This window comes from Ascaphus truei, chromosome 6 (genome assembly GCF_040206685.1).
Source record: "Ascaphus truei isolate aAscTru1 chromosome 6, aAscTru1.hap1, whole genome shotgun sequence".
Lineage (NCBI taxonomy): Eukaryota > Metazoa > Chordata > Amphibia > Anura > Ascaphidae > Ascaphus > Ascaphus truei.
In genome coordinates this window covers 116,807,814-116,825,157 of record NC_134488.1, presented here as the reverse complement: position 1 = coordinate 116,825,157, position 17,344 = coordinate 116,807,814, and the positions used below count along the sequence as shown (strand labels likewise).

The window sequence follows — 17,344 nt, the reverse complement described above, 5'->3', positions numbered from 1 at the left end:
ATTTTTCAAAGGAATTTATAGAAGGTTTTGCAGGGGGGGGAAAACTAGACCTTTCTATAATCTTTTAAACAGAGATTCACTGTGCACTGAGGAATGCCACAGAGCCTGGGAAAGCCTAAAGATAGCATTCATACAGCCTTACAGTGTGTGCAGCTTGAAAAGAAACGTATTTCTGTATTCAGGTGCATGCATCAGAGACAGCGGCCAGTGCTGTTCTTATAAAGAAAGACTCTGATGGACCTAGAACCTTTAAGGTATTTTGCATGAGTTTTGCCACCTGTAGAAAAAGGAATGTTCAAATGTGTTAAACAGCTAATAGCATTACGTTGATCCAAGTAAAAGGGGCCTCAAACAAAGATATGCCCATTGGTTAACCAAACTGCAGGATAGATGTTTGTAATGTAGGTAGAACACACATTTTATATATATATATATATATATATATATATATATATATATATATATATATATATATATATATATTTACATGTGTATATATATATATATATATATATTTACATGTGTGTGTGTATATATATATATATATATATATATATATATATATATATATATATAACTGAGATTTTACTGACAATGGTAAAGGTCTCCCCTTTTTGAAAGAGAAATTGAGGGGGTAGCCTGATGTCTTAGTAGACGGACAGATCTTGGGGATGACGGCTAATTTTGGGCAGGCTTTGCCGTCCATGCCCCTGCTGGTCCAATGTCATTTTTGTTTATACTCCTAGCCTCCTTCTCAGCATAAAAAGAGTGGAATTAGATGCAGTAAAATTGGTAATTCTGAATGTAGATGGAAATGTGAAAAAAAATAAAAATAAAAAAATTAAAAAAAAAAAAATATATATATATATATATATATATATATATATATATATATATATATATTTCTCAGAAAATAGCCGTGTTAGTCCAGTTGCGATAGTGCAGAATAAATGAGTTCTTCAGTATTAGGTGATAGATTTTTTATAGGACTAACAATTTATGTCATAGGACAAGCTTTCGAGAGTTATCCTCTCTTCCTGAAGAGAGTAGAACTCTCGAAAGCTTGTCCTATGACATAAATTGTTAGTCCTATAAAAAATCTATCACCTAATACTGAAGAACTCATTTATTCTGCTATATCTATATCTATATCTATATCTCTCAAATGGAAATATTACTATATATATATATATATATATATATATATATATATATATATATATATATATATATATATATATATATATATATATATATATATATATATATATATTATTATTATTATTATTATTATTATTGAGGGGAGATTAATAGTTAGGATTGGTAATGGTAAAAATATTTAAAAGGGAAGGTTCTTTTGACATTTGAAAGAAATTCAGCAATACCATTCTTATAGTGTAGAAACTGGTTACACAGCATCATTGGTCACAAAAGCCAAAGAATAAGCACAGTGCACATACATCAATGTAAATTATACAAAGGAAAGGCAGGTAAACATGAACAAACAGATATCACTGCCAATAACTTGATACTGTACTTGATTTTCTCCCCAGGTGAAGGATGGATTTGGATACCAAGAGGAGAGTCCTGTTTTGATACAAAGTAACAGACAACTCGGAACTTCCCCACCCCTCCCCCTCCTCCCACCCTCTCCCCCTCCCCCCCCCTTTTCCCAACCCCCCTGCATAACTTTTACAGGTCCATGGGACTTTTTGAAACCGGAGATACAGTATCCGATGTCCAGAATTAGCTAGGTACTGTAAGAAAAAAAGTCCTTTTCTTGAACCGGAACCAAAGACCCAGATCCATCAGATGAACAATGACCACTTCCTGAGCCAGAACTAAAAATGAAGGTCCAGACCAGAAGCAAGAAAAAGAAGACAACAAAACATCACAAAAGAAGACATACACACAATGGCGCTGTGATAAAATGGATAGATAGATAGATAGATAGATAGATAGATAGATAGATAGATAAAGGTTTGTGGTGTACGTTGAATTAAACTATCATGATGAAGGGAAGTTATGGGATTATGTGGGCCCCAATAATACAGAATAGTACACACAATCTTGAAGAAGTTTTCAATAAGAGTAATAAAGAATTAGAAGAGACAAGAGTAGTTCTGGAACACAACACTAAAGAATTGTTACACATAAGAAAAACATACATATTTACATAGTAGATGAGGCTGAAAAAAAGACATATGTCCATCAAGTTCAACCTATGCTACATTTAGATGACAGATACTTATCCTATATTTGTATTTGCAGTATTTTGTATCCAGTATCCAGAGGAAGGCAAACAAAAAACACCCCAATGAAATGTCATCCAATGCTGTCTGATATTCTCTCGCTTGCTCCATTTTCTCAACACTTATTCTCTCCTAGACCCTCTACAATCTGGCTTCCACACTGCTCACTACACTGAAACGGCCCTCACTAAAATAACTAATGATCTCCATGCTGCCAAAGACAGAGGTCATTACACTCTGCTCATATTACTCGACCTCTCTGCAGCCTTTGATACTGTGGACCACCCTCTTCTCCATTACATTCTCCATACTTTTGGTATTCGTAACAAAGCTCTATCCTGGATCTCATCCTACCTCTCCCATCGTACTTTTAGTGTCTCTTTTGATAACACCTCCTCCTCCTCTATCGAGCTCTCTGTGGGCAGAACTGTTGGCAGAACTATCATTCACCCAGTAGCCCTAGCACGCTGCCTAGGGGTCTCACATTCTCCTCTCACATTCAAAAGGTAGCTAAAACCGTTTTTTCCTCCGCAATATTACCAAAATACGCTGTTTCCTCTGTTGCTCGACTGCAAAAAAATTCTGATACAGACCCTCATTCTCTTCCGTCTCAATTACTGTAACCTCCTGCTGTCTCCCCTACAATCTATCCTAAATGCTTCTGCCAGAATCACTCTTCTCTTTCCTAAATCTGTCTCAGCATCTCCGCTGCTGAAATCCCTTTCCTGGCTTCCTATCAAATCCCGTATCACACACTCGATTCTCCTCCTCACTTTTAAAGCTTTACACTCTTCTGCTCCTCCTTACATCTCAGCCCTAATTCCTCGCTATGCACCATCCCGACTCTTGCGTTCTGCTCAAGGATGTCTTCTCTCTACCCATTTTGTATCTAAAGCCCTCTCCCACCTTAAACCTTTCTCACTGACTACCCCACATCTCTGGAATGCCCTCCCACTCAATATCCGACTAGCACCCTCTCTATCCACCTTTAAGACCCACCTCAAAACACACCTGCTTAAGGAAGCATATGTGGCTAATACTATACACCTGATACATAAACCTCGGCCCCCTGCAGACGCACTTACCAGAATGCCCTCCTACTGTCTCTGTACGTTCTTCCTACCAACCAATTAGATTGTTAGCTCTTCGGAGCAGAGACTCCCTTTCCTAAATGTCACTTTTATGTCTGAGCACTTCTTCCCTTTGTGTTATTATTTATATGATTGTAACTATTACTGCTGTGAAGCACTATGTACATTAATGGCGCTATATAAATAAAGACATTCATTCATATATACATACATAAGGGGAAATTCCTTCCTGACTCCACATCATGGCAATCAGATTTCTCCCTGAATCAACATTCTTTCCATGTTTACTTATTTGGTATATCCCTGTATACCTTTCCTTTCTAAAAAGATGTCCAACCTTTTTTTTTTTTAACAAATCTATTGTATCTGCCATCACAGTCTCCATGGGTAATGAATTCCACATTTAAACTGCCCTTACTGTAAAGAACCCTTTCCTTTGCTGCTGGGGAAATCTCCTTTCCTCCAACCTAAAGGGATAAATAGTTATTTTGAAAGCTACTTGTACTGTCCCTGAATATATTTGTATATAGTTACCATATCCCCTCTTAGACGCCTCTTTTCTAATGTAAACAAATCGAATGTAGCTAGCCTCTCCTCATAGATCAGATTATCCTTCCCCTTTATTAATTTGGTGGCTCTTCTCTGCACTTTTTCTAGTTGCATAATGTACTTTTATGGCATGATGCCCCAAACTGTAATCCATATTCAAGGTGTGGTCTTACTAATGGTTTATAGTGGGACAACATTAATTCTTATTTCCCTTCCAACCATTCCCAGTTTAAAGCAAGATAAGATTGTGTTTGTCTTATCAGCTACTGCATGGGCACCATTGCTAAACTGCTATCTACAAGCACTCCTAACTACTTCTCCAAGGTTTCACCTACTTTTTCCCCATTTAATTTGTAATTGCCTGTTTATTCTTGTTTCCCAAATGCATAACCTTACATTTATCTGTATTAAACCTCATCTGCCATTTACTTGTCCAAGTTCCCAGTCTACTTATACCTACTTATACCTTACACAATTAAGTCTCATCAGCAAAGATGGAAACTTTGCTCTCTATGCCAACCTCAAGGTCATTAGTAAACAAGTTAAAAAGCAGGGGTCCCAGTACCAATCCCTGAGGTGCTCCACTCACAACTTTAGCCCAACCTGAAAAGATTCCACTTATGACAACCCTCTATTGTCCGTCCTTCACCAAGTTTTCAATCTAGGTGCAAATATTTTTACAGAGTACACTTTACTTTATTTTGTACACTAATCTCTTGTGTGGCACTGTATCAAAAACCTTTGCAAAATCTAAGTAGACCACATGAACTGCATTACCCTGATATAAATGTCTACTTGCGTCCTGAAATTAATAAGGTTAGTTTGGCACGACCTATCCTTCATAAATCCATGCTGACTATTACTAATAATGTTGTTATCCATTAGTTATTCCTGAATATTATCCCATACTAAATCTTCAAGTAGTTTCCCCACTATTGATGTCAGGCTTACAGGTCTGTAATTCCCTGGTTGTGATCTAGCTCCCTTCTTAAATATAAGCACCACGTCTGCTTTACGCCAATCTTGTGGTACTGATTCAGTGGAAATGGAGTCCTTGAATATTAAATATAAGGGTTTAGCTATTACTGAACTTAGCTCTTTAAGAATTGTTGGATGTATACCATCGGGGCCAGGTGCCTTATTTGCTTTCATTTTATCAAGCCGACTATGAACTTCTTCCTCAGTTAACCAATTATTTGCAGATATAGAGGTTGTAGCTTCCTCCTGCAGCACTATTTTTTCAATTGATTCTTCCCTGGTAAACACAGAGGCAAAGAATTTGTTTAATACCTCTGCTTTTTCCTTATCTTCAATAATTTGCCTGCCCATCTCACACTGAAAGGGTCCTATATTTTCTCTTCTAATCTTTTTGTTATTAAGGTACTTAAATAACTTTTTAGGGTTGATCTTATTTTCTATTACAATCCTTTTTTCATTATCCATTTTTGCTAATTTGATTGCCCTCGTGCAATTTTTGTTACATTCCTTATAATTCTGATACAATGCCTCTGTCCCTTCTGACTTAAAGAATCTAAACGCCTGACTCTTCTTTTCTATTTCCTCCCCTACCTGTTTATGTGGTTTAGACTTGTTTCTTTTATATTTATTACATTGATAAGTGTGCTTTTCTAACAATGTTTTAAAGACTGCCCATTTTCTCTGCATTGCAATGTATTCCTTGTAGATTATTCCTCAGTTTATTCAAATCTGCCTTTCTAAAATGGAAAGTCTTTGCTGAACCCGTAGAATATGGTTTTTCAACATTTATATGGATGGAGAAAATATCTAATTGTTTCAAAGGGGACCTAAATATACCTTCTATACTCCCTATGGTGACACTGGTCACAAGACATACAGGGGAGAGGCAATAGCAGAGCGAGGCCACCCGGTTAACCCATTAGGGATATTATAGAACAAGTAGTCCCCAAGCGGTTGCTATGGGCACAATTTAAAAATAACATGGAAATTGCACGGAACCTAAAGGTCCCACGGAACCCCTGTTAACAAAACACTGTTCTAATATACAATGCAGCAGGAAAGCGTAACTGTACAAATAAAGTCACTACAATATACATAGCTCGCTCTTCTTTTTTTTTTTTTAGGAATAAGTGTTTGTTGTCTCTTATTGTGAGTAATTACCACACACTTCTCTGAACTGTAAATAAAACATAGGCGAACCCCTTTGTTGTATAAAACGCTGCATGCGCTTCTGCTAGTGACCGTATCAAGGGCTAAAGACACTTGCAAGGCAGTGAAAGGGCATATCCGTGCAGCACGTTCTCTTCTATCGGCAGCATTTGTGTTTATAATGATATTATACAGTAACAGTTATTTCTACTGAAAATCCGAACTCTATACAGCACACCAACACATAACCAGAAATATCTACTGTACCTGCTCATAATAAGGTGCACTAATGGCAGTGGCATGTTTAATAGGTCAAATGTAAGCTATTGGCACCCTTTTTAAAATAAATAGGATATATATAAATGTATAAGTGTAAAGTAATTTTAAATATATATATATATATATATATATATATATATATATATATATATATACATACAGTGTTCGACAAACCTATACATTTGCACGCCCCGGGCGAGTGGATTTAACATCGTGGCTAGCTCCTATTGGCCCAAGCAGCACACGTGTGGTACTAGGTGGCGAGTAGATATTTTTGTTCGGCGAGTAGATTTTTTGGTGATTTGTCGACCACTGTATATATATTATATATATATATATATATATATATATATATATATATATATATATATATATATATATATATATATGCTACGTTTCACTTTTATTGTCTCCATAGTAACCAAAAGCCTTAGAGAGGGGGGGGGCAACTCCAGTCCACCAACAGGTTAAGCTTTAAGGATATCCCTGCTTCAGCATAGGTCGCTCAATCATTGGCTCAGACGTTGAGCCACCTGTGCTTAAGCAGGACTATCTTTAAAACATGACCTGTTGGTGGCCCTTGAGGACTGGAGTTGCCCTCCCCCCCCCCCCCCACCACACCCTACCCCCCCCCCCCCCCCCCCACCCTACCCCCACCCTGCCTTAGTGTTTGCGATCTTTACCTAATTAATTTTGTGATAACACTATTTGGAAACTGTTACATATGCCGGAAAGTTGTTCATCCCGAATCTTCCCCTTTTGTGGGGCTTTTTGGTCACTGATGTCAGCGTAATTAGTTTAAAGAGATAGCGAGGAAGGGTCTGTTTAACAGGAATGATAGTTACTATGTACTGTATGTAACTATCATTCCAGATAAACAGACCTGATGAAAATAGAAACTGACTAATTTTTACACGAGAGGAAATTACATTAAATATTTACTATAGGTGGAATTCAGTCTATTACATTGATAAGTTGATTAATCAAATCTTTCAAAAATAAATCATACTTGTATTTGACTTTGTGCACAGATAGATTGTGTAACTTGAGTCTTTGGTTTTAGCAGCATATGGTGGTACAGCATGAGTAGGTAATGCAGGGTGCTCAACTCCAGTCTACAAGCCGCCCCCCCCCCCCCCCCCCCCACCAACGGGTCAGGTTTTCAGGATATCCCAGCTTCAGCACAGGTGGCTCAATGAGTTCCTCCTCCAGCACAGGTGGCTCAATCAGTCCCTGCTTCAGCACAGGTGGCTCAATCAGAGGCTCAGTCTTCGACTGAGTCTCTGAGTCACCTGTGCTGAAGCTGGGATATTCTGAAAACCTGACCTGTTGGGGGGGGTGGGGGGCTTGAGTACTGGAGTTGAGCACCCCTGAGGTAATGCATAGCAGGACCCTTTGTCATTGAAAGCGTCGTGTCCTCCCTCCCACCCAGGACCTATGAAGTAAAGTGTATCTGTATACTGCGGCAAAACTCAGCACCAGATGTACATACAGTATATCAATACCACATCCCATTATTTTTCTTTGATTAATGTGGGGCTGTTTCTTAACCAATAATGGACGTCCCCTCCATGCATCTCCATTAGTTAAGGAGTTTATTTATCTGGGACCCTGGATATGTCACTGTCTGCCAGTGATTGAGATTAAGGATCAGTTTTAATGAACGTCTGCTGTTTAGCACAGTGATGATTATGGCCTCGTTCATGGTGCAGGTTTTCGGAGGGAGGGCGTGCTGAAGTGCGAGCTGCCGTGGGATACAATGTATTCAAATTGAATACTGGTTGTCAGGGTAGCAGCTGCCCTGTCTCCGAAGTAGGGGGTTGACGCTGGCTACAGTTTCAATAAACAAACCAATTCGTTTTTTGAAGCTGCAGCAGCGTCACTGGGACCTCGGCAGCCAATGAAATCATTCTTGAGAATGATTTCAAGACTGCAACTTGGATCCCTAAGCTGCCGTCTGTAGCCCCGCCCCCTCCCCACCTCCTCAACTCCTGAAAAAGTCTGCTGGGAGGATGAACACACATCGCCCAGCAGACTGCCGCCCTCCCTCCCGAACGCCCGCCCTCCAACTCCTGCCTCCGGCACCCTGAACGAGGCCTAAAGCTGGACAGCCAGCTCAAAGTGGCTCAACCTGGGAGAAACCATCCTGGCAATAATATCTAGTAATGAACTTGAGTTGAAAAGGTGGAAATGAGAAGAGATGATAAGACCCATAACTGGTTTAGCTCTGAATAGCCCAGGATGTGGGTCCTAATCCTGCTGGGTCTGACATTGATATCCCCCTCTCTACTTTTGAGATGGATCCAAGGGTTTTTCACAGCTGAAACAAATTGGCAGATCACATCCTTGGTTGTATATTCCATAGGAGGTGTTTGTGCAGCATTAGGCTTTATTATAATAAATGTTTCTTTCTTGTAGAGTGCTAACAGTGTACACAGCACTGCACATAGACTTTCTTGCACCATACAGCTTACAATCTATTTTTTTTGTGTGCTTGAGGTACAGGGAGATAAAGTGACTTGCCCAAGATCACGAGGAGCTGATACAGGGAATTGAACCAGACTCCCCTGCTTCACACTCAGCATCGTCGCATTCAGTCAGTGTCTTTATTTTATTTATCCACTCCTTCAGCACCTCACACCCAATTCTTTATACTGTACATTCTTTCATCAGATGTTAAAACTGTTATAAAGTGTTACATAGCAGAGTGACCACTGCATTTCATTTTCTAAACATCTTTTCAAACTGGAAATATAATTTATACCACTAACCCGTTGTTGGCACTACGAGGAATATCATTTCAAGCCTCTGAATCAGCCAATAGACAAAATAGTACTGTTCAGAACCATTTACGTTACTCTCTCCTGTTCAATAAGCAACTCTTCCACTAACTTGGCTACTCAATATGATGCAAGCGACTAGCCAATGAGTGATGGGAATGACACTATGATGCACAATGTACTCCTCAATGGGGAATTTTGATTGGCTGTGGCATGTGCCCACTTTTTCGACACCCTCATTATACATTTGTTTGAATCCATCATACGAGTGAACGCATTACTAGAGATGGGTGAACTGCTCCAAATCCCCTTCCCAGAATTTCCCAGGCTTTTCATTCAAAAGCCGATCCGCGTGTGAGAATCCGATTTCGGATTGTGCCAACTTTTATTAGCGCGGATTATTTAAACTCCACAAAAGCTCGGTTTGTCGGATTTTAAATAATCCGACGTCCGATTTAAAGTAAAATCCAACCCACGGACCGTGTTCGTATCTAATCCGATATCAGATAGTAAAATAAATAAATAAATAAATAATAAAAGAAAGGTGGCGGATTAACCCGCCATAGTATTACAAATAAATTAATAATGACTCAAGTTGCCTGAAACAGAGAAATAGTTACAGATCATAGGTTTGGTTTGTATTAACCTCCCAAACGTGTTCTGTCAAAACGTGAAGCACTGCAGTGAAGACGCATCAGATGTGACTGCTAAATACTCCAGGTTATTCTGCATTCCTGTGTCAGATCTGCTCAGAGCAGCAACTTTTGCACTGGTCTGTGTAATATTTCTTACATTTAAAGCAGCAGTTCAAGCTGCCATTTAAAAAAAAAATTCCTTTAATATGTGCATCATACAATCTACACATTGACAAGTGATTAGCTTGTTGCCGATCGATCCGTTCTCCTGTGATCGATCTGCAAAGGTTCGGCTCGGGGGTTCACTAAATGGCTGTCGGTGCAGCAGAAGAGGACCCAAGACAGTCACTAGATGCAATTGGTGCACTGCTAGAGAGGGCGGGGCTCTAAAAGGGGTGTGCCAGAGCCTGTTCCAGAAGAGGAAGGGGATGTGACTTTGTAAATGATTACTAAAGGGGAAAAAAATGCTTGTTACATTATAATATATATATATTATGCTACAAGTATTTTCTCATAGTACAGAACTGATTTATAATTAAATAAATTCATATAGGATATTGCTTGAACTGCAGCTTTAATATTTTAAAGCAGTTCTTTCACTTGTATGGACACTTTCAGATACATAATTGCAATCATTCCCCCGAGAGAAGCACAGTACAGTCCAATGATAAACTATGGCTTGTAAATGAATCAAACACAGTTCAACAAAGCTCATATGTCCTACTATTTTAAAGCAGCCCTCCCAGTGGCCTGTTTTTTATTTTATTTTTTAACATATGATTGAAGCAGGGGGTTTCTTGAGCTGAACCGGAGCTTAAATGAATGGGGTTCAGCTTCAATACTAGGTGAAAAAATAAAAAGGAAAACGGGCAGCTTGGGTTTGCCGCTTTCAGACACGTGTGTTTTATGTGACTTATCACCAATTTATTGCAACAAGAAAAGACAGTTTTTGATTCGAATACACTCCCGGATGACTTATATACACACATACATATATAAATACTCCAGCACAGGGGTTCTTAACTCCAGTTCTCAAGTCTCCCCCAACAGGTCATGTTTTCAGGATATTCCAGCTTCAGCACAGGTGGTTCAATCAGTCCTTGCATCAGCACAGGTGGCTCAATCAGTCCTTGCATCAGCACAGATGGCTCAGACATTGCTTCAGCATAGGTGGCTAAATCAGTCCCTGCTTCAGCACAAGTGGCTCAATCGGTCCCTACTTCAGCGTAGGTGGCTCAGCCTCTGATTGAGACATCGGTGCTGAGGCTGGGATATCCTGAAAACCTGACCTGTTGGGGGGGCTTGAGGCCTGGAGTTGAGCACCACTGCTCTAAGATTTCGGTTCTCTCTTCCTCCTCACTATCCTGAGGAAGGTCCCAGAGAGGACCGAAACGTTGGCTTCTGTACTTTGGATGATAAAGATCACATTTTGATATTCAACCTTGCAGTGCTGTGTCTATTTTATCAGAGTCTGGTTGAGTAATTAGCTATCTTTTCATTTGATGTGGGATGCAATTGGAGTGCCTGCTATCAAGTTTTCTGTAATTGTTTTTGAATATATATATATATATATATATATATATATATATATATATATACAGTGTTCCACAAACCTATACATTTGCTCGCCCCGGGCGAGTGGATTTAACATCGTGGCGAGCTCCTATTGGCCCAAGCAGCATACGTTTGGTACTAGGTGGCGAGAAGATTTTTTTGTGTGACGAGTAGATTTTTTGGTGGATTGTCAACCACTGTATATATATATATATATATATATATATATATATATATATATATATATATATATATATATATATATATATATATAGCTCAACCCTGTTATAGCGCAATCTGCTAAAACGCGGATCTGCGGCGGCACTCACGTAGAGGAGGGTCATATGACCCCTCTCTGACCAATGACAGCCCAACAGTGAATACATTTTATATAGAAATTCTCTACCTGCTACACCACAGGGTTGGTGGGATGAATCTGACTCTATAAACAAATTTAACATCTATTGCACTTCGCAGTATTGTACTCGCATATGAAAGGTCATGGGTTCGATTCCTCTCTGATCGTGGCGGCCATTTCAAGATCCCAGTTCTAAGGTCAGAAGGACTTCAACATGACCGAACCAAGGGTAAACCAAAGCCCAGAGTCCTGCACACACTGTATAAAGTTGGTTTCCAAGTGCAGGTTCTTTATCCTTCTTCTCCAATAGATTAAAAGTGTTATAGTTTTTTACGCTATGAAGTGTGTGCTTTCTCTTTGTGTGTATCTAAATGTGTGTGTGTGTGTGTGTGTGTGTGTGTGTGTGTGTGTGTGTGTGTATATATATATATATTTCCTCTATAAATCAGACAAAGCTGCCCACTATCCTGGGACTATGTCACATATATAAATATATATATATATATATATATATATATACAGTGTTCGACAAACCTATACATTTGCTCGCCCCGGGCGAGTGGATTTAACATCGTGGCGAGCTCCTATTGGCCCAAGCAGCACACGTGTGGTACTAGGTGGCGAGTAGATTTTTTGGTGATTTGTCGACCACTGTATATATATATATATATATATTGACATAGTCCCAGGATAGTGGGCAGCTTTCTGTCTGATTTATAGAAGAAAGTGCAGACATAGGGCCTCATGTAGAGAGCAGCGCTATTTAAAATCTCGCCATTTTCCGGAGAAAATCGCGCAAAAAACAGCTGAAAATGGAGAGGTAGGAAAAACGCGCCACTTTTTTTTTTTCTATTTGAAAATCTCGCCGCGCGGCTGGCGAGAAACTACATCTCGCCAGTCTGAAAAATATCCGAATTCAGAAAGGCGCGCTCGCCATCTAGCGGCTGTTTTGGCGCGATTTTCTTCAATTTTCTCCGCCAACTAAAGTTGGCAAGAAGCAGGAGCTCACCGGCTTTCAGCTGCGCGCATCTCCTCATTTACAATTCTCCGCATGCAGTAATGCTAAAAATAGCGGATTTCGCCCATTTCTGCATATGGAGAATAAAACTCTCCATTAAACCTACTTTTTATTCCCCTCTCCAATTTTAAATAGCGCTGCTCTCTGCATGAGGCCCATAGTGTGGCTGTGATCTGCCCCACAGATTCACAGTCACTAAGGCTGGTGGATAGGAAATCCATACCAGACTTTACAATGGTTCTGGTTTCCCTCACCTGCTCTCCTAATTAAGGAACAGGAATATAGTGCAGTTAGGTTTGCTGCTTCACTCTCTCTCTTAGGGCCTGGAAGCTGGGAGGAAACTGCTGCTCCCCAGTATCCAGTTCAGGGTAGCCAGCCCCCCATGTCTTGCAGCATCTGAGGATCTATTGGGACGCTGTCCCCACCTGACAGTTAAGGACTCAATATTATCTCTGTGTATTATTTAAAGTTGGTAAATGGCTTACCCTGCCAACATTGCAGATAGGGATAGGGATATGCATGTGAGTTAGACACCTGACAGGAGTAGATATTTCCTTTTATGATTTCTTTTGTTTCTTAAAGTGTCGGTGTTAAAAATGTTCAGTGTCACTAATGAAAAAATAAACCACTGAAGGTTGAGGGCTGAGTGTCTCCTGTGTGTGTTTGTCCCACTTTTCTACAAATTAAACCCTAGAAGACTGTGTCGCGAAGAGCCTGGGTAAACGGCAGTGCTACATAAAGAGAGCCGTTGCCACAATATAAATATATATATATATATATATATATATATATACAGTGTTCGACAAACCTATACATTTGCTCGCCCCGGGCGAGTGGATTTAACCCCCGGGCTAGTAAATATTGGCCCAAGCAGCACACGTTTGGTACTAGGTGGCGAGTAGATTTTTTTGTGTGGCGAGTAGATTTTTTGGTGATTTGTCAACCACTGTATATATATATATATATATATATATATATATATATATATATATATATATATATATATATATATATATATATATATATATATATATATATATATATATATTACTGTGGATGCACTCCAACATCAAAGTTAACTTGCCCGGGTGCACGAGAAAGTGATTCAATAGAGGAACAAGTCGGCACTTACAGGTCTTTATGAAGACAAATACTTGATTTTTATTCAATCAATTGAATCAAAATCACCTATTCTTCATACAGACCTTTGAGTGCTGACTTCATCAGTTTGTGCCTATATACTGTATATAGGGTCTATTTTTAGTTCCTTCATATGGAAATGATTACATTAGGAACGGTTATGGAATCCTAACTAGGACTACAATTCCGGCGCTCCTCCTAAATTAGCTTGTAATTTACTTGTGACATTTTTACAATCAGAACCTGTCTGTCTAGCAAAGGAGTAATTTGGTCGCCACTTCTCATCAAATTGCTCCTTTTGTTACACAGACTTGGGTTCTAAATGTAAAAATGTCACTCGGAAATTAGAAGCCAATTTGGGAGGAGCGCCGGAATTGTACCTTTATTTGCTAAAAATGTAAGGCCAATCTTTTTACCATCTGAATACTCCTAAAGGGAGGGGTACAGGTATTATGTATTTGTTTTCCACTAACTAGGAGTGGCTAATTTACCTTTCAACCATATTTCTTTATTTAAGGCTCAATTATTTATTGCTGTTCAGATATATGATGTAGGCATATACATGTTATATATATATATTTTACACACTCATACTGTATACAGACACAGGTCTGCCTGAAAAGGGGGCCGACGCTGATTTCCGCCCTGCGCGTTTTGGATCTTTGATGATCAAGGATCACAAAACGCGTAGGATGGAAATCAGTGGCGGTCCCCTTTTCCAATGGACTGGAAGTGACTTCTCCCACGCGGAAGCATCCGCCGGCACTAAGGAGAAAGTGATCAGATGGTTTGCACAGCACGTGGCTTGATCATGGAGATCTGCTGATCACGCACCAACCGGTGGCTCGACTGAGCCCGATTTGCTTTTATATCAAGAATGTAATGGGTGAGTGCATATGTAATGGGTGAGTGCATATGTAATGGGTGAGTGCATATGTAATGGGTGAGTGCATATGTAATGGGTGAGTGCATATGTAATGGGTGAGTGCATATGTAAGGGGTGAGTGCATATGTAATGGGTGAGTGCATATGTAATGGGTGAGTGCATATGTAAGGGGTGAGTGCATATGTAATGGGTGAGTGCATATGTAATGAGAGAGTGCATATGTAATGAGAGAGTGCATATGTAATGAGAGAGTGCATATGTAAGGGGTGAGTGCATATGTAATGGGTGAGTGCATATGTAATGGGTGAGTGCATATGTAATGGGTGAGTGCATATGTAATGGGTGAGTGCATATGTAAGGGGTGAGTGCATATGTAATGGGTGAGTGCATATGTAATGGGTGAGTGCATATGTAATGGGTGAGTGCATATGTAATGGGTGAGTGCATATGTAATGAGAGAGTGCATATGTAATGAGAGAGTGCATATGTAAGGGGTGAGTGCATATGTAATGGGTGAGTGCATATGTAATGGGTGAGTGCATATGTAATGGGTGAGTGCATATGTAATGGGTGAGTGCATATGTAATGGGTGAGTACATATGTAAGGGGTGAGTGCATATGTAATGGGTGAGTGCATATGTAATGGGTGAGTGCATATGTAATGGGTGAGTGCATATGTAATGGGTGAGTGCATATGCAATGGGTGAGTGCATATGCAATGGGTGAGTGCATATGTAATGGGTGAGTGCATATGTAATGGGTGAGTGCATATGTAATGGGTGAGTGCATATGTAATGGGTGAGTGCATATGTAATGGGTGAGTGCATATTATCCTATTATCTACACAAGCGGTGAGCAAACTGGGGGGCGCGTGAGATTGTCTGCGGGGGACGACGACACAGGGTTTACAGAGGCCCCATGCGCTTCCCGAAGGCACTTAAATGAAGTACTGGGGAAGCGTCGAAGGCTTCTGTAAACTGCACTTACCTTGGCTCCGGAGACGCGTCACCATGGTAACGTGACGTCATGACGCCGACGCCGGAGCCGAGGTAAGAGGGAGAAGGGGCGCAGAAAGAGGGCAGCAGCCGGCAGGGGGCGCAGGGAAAAAAGATTGCGCTCCCCTGATCTACACTACAAGGAGTGTTTCTGTGCGCTCTTGTATTTTTTACACACATATATATATATATATATATATATATATATATATATATATATATATATATATATATAGTACATGTATGAGTGTGTAAGAGATAGATATTTTAGGAATTGCAAATATGTACTTAATGATTGCTGTATTTAGGGAGAACAAGTGTTTCCCAGCCAAGGGCATGTTCTGCTTCTAACTAGAGAGGCTGATATATTCAGATGAGATTTTGCACATTGATTTATCTCGTTGAATAATGCAGCAGATCCCATTGTGATAGTCCTGAATAATCTCGCAGTCTGCTCCTTACAGCAGCCGAGCACTTCTTCATCCCATGTAGAAATGTGCAGATTCAACCAGGGCTCAGTCACTGCACCTGAGATGGGATGTGCCGTATATACCTCTCAATATCAGATTAATGTGCTAGTCCCAACAACACACACACTCTCTGCCTCTTCATACAGTACACACCCACATACCTACAACATATAGCTAATTTGTTGCACCGCTGTATCGCTCCCTGCTGCACCCTTACTATTAATGTACTCAGTTCCTTTCACCCCAACTCCTGTACATAAATCCATACTGCACTGCAATCCTATGCTGCAGCACTGTGTATGCCATATGCCAGCAGTACTGTAAGTAGTGTTACTGTGTCACATAACAAGAACACAGTGCATTTAGTAACAAAGCTCACTAGATACCATTTTTAAAGGTTTTTGCAATATATAAACATTGCAAGAATAGATATAGAGAGTGCCACATAAACAATATTTTATTATTGCCTATATTTCTACCATCATGTACTGTATGTAGTGCCCTTGAACGCACATTCACAGCTTGGTCAGTACACACCAGTGCATCCTATATATTCACACCATACATATAATACATTGTTATTCCTCATCTCTGCACATACGACCCTCCAGTTTTCTCTGAGTTTACGGCATTCCCACTTCATCTCTTTGAGAGCCCAACAAAAAATAAAGGAACTACAAGGACCAGAATGCATTACACTGACGGAGATTGGGGAGTGCGTCTTAAAACTAGGACTGGATTAACCTCTTAGTAAATACGTGGATCTTGGACAGGGGTGGGCAACTCCAGTCCTCAAAGGCCACCAACAGGTCAGGTTTTCAGGATATCCCTGTGTCAGCACAGGTGGCTCAATCAGTGGCTCAGTCAAAGACTGAGCCACCTGTGCTGATGCAGGGATATCCTGAAAACCTGACCCGTTGGTGGCCCCTAGAGGACTGGAGTTGCCCACCCCTGGTCTAGGACAAAATATTAAAGTGCTGCAAATGTATATGCACAAAGACATTTGTATTATCTTGCTGCTCCCCCGTAAGGCGGGTATATGGGGGTCACAGCCCTTTTTGAGAGAGGGTGGTGGTGGGGGGGGGGTTTGAGGGAATTGAATGTTAGGAACCTGGTTACTAGGTTACAAAGCCCTCTTCTTCTATGCTTGGGCGCAGGATAGGGTGATTAGTGGGGAGAGGGTTGGAACAAGCCCATTGAAGGGGAAGGA

General features: G+C 40.2%; 1 protein-coding gene across 8 annotated transcripts in view; it reads right to left on the bottom strand.

The window, feature by feature from the left end:
- The window catches only part of ARHGEF10L (Rho guanine nucleotide exchange factor 10 like), a 104,286-nt gene that overhangs the window by 82,607 nt on the left and 4,335 nt on the right, over nucleotides 1–17,344 (bottom strand). The gene's annotated exons all lie outside the window — the stretch shown is intronic.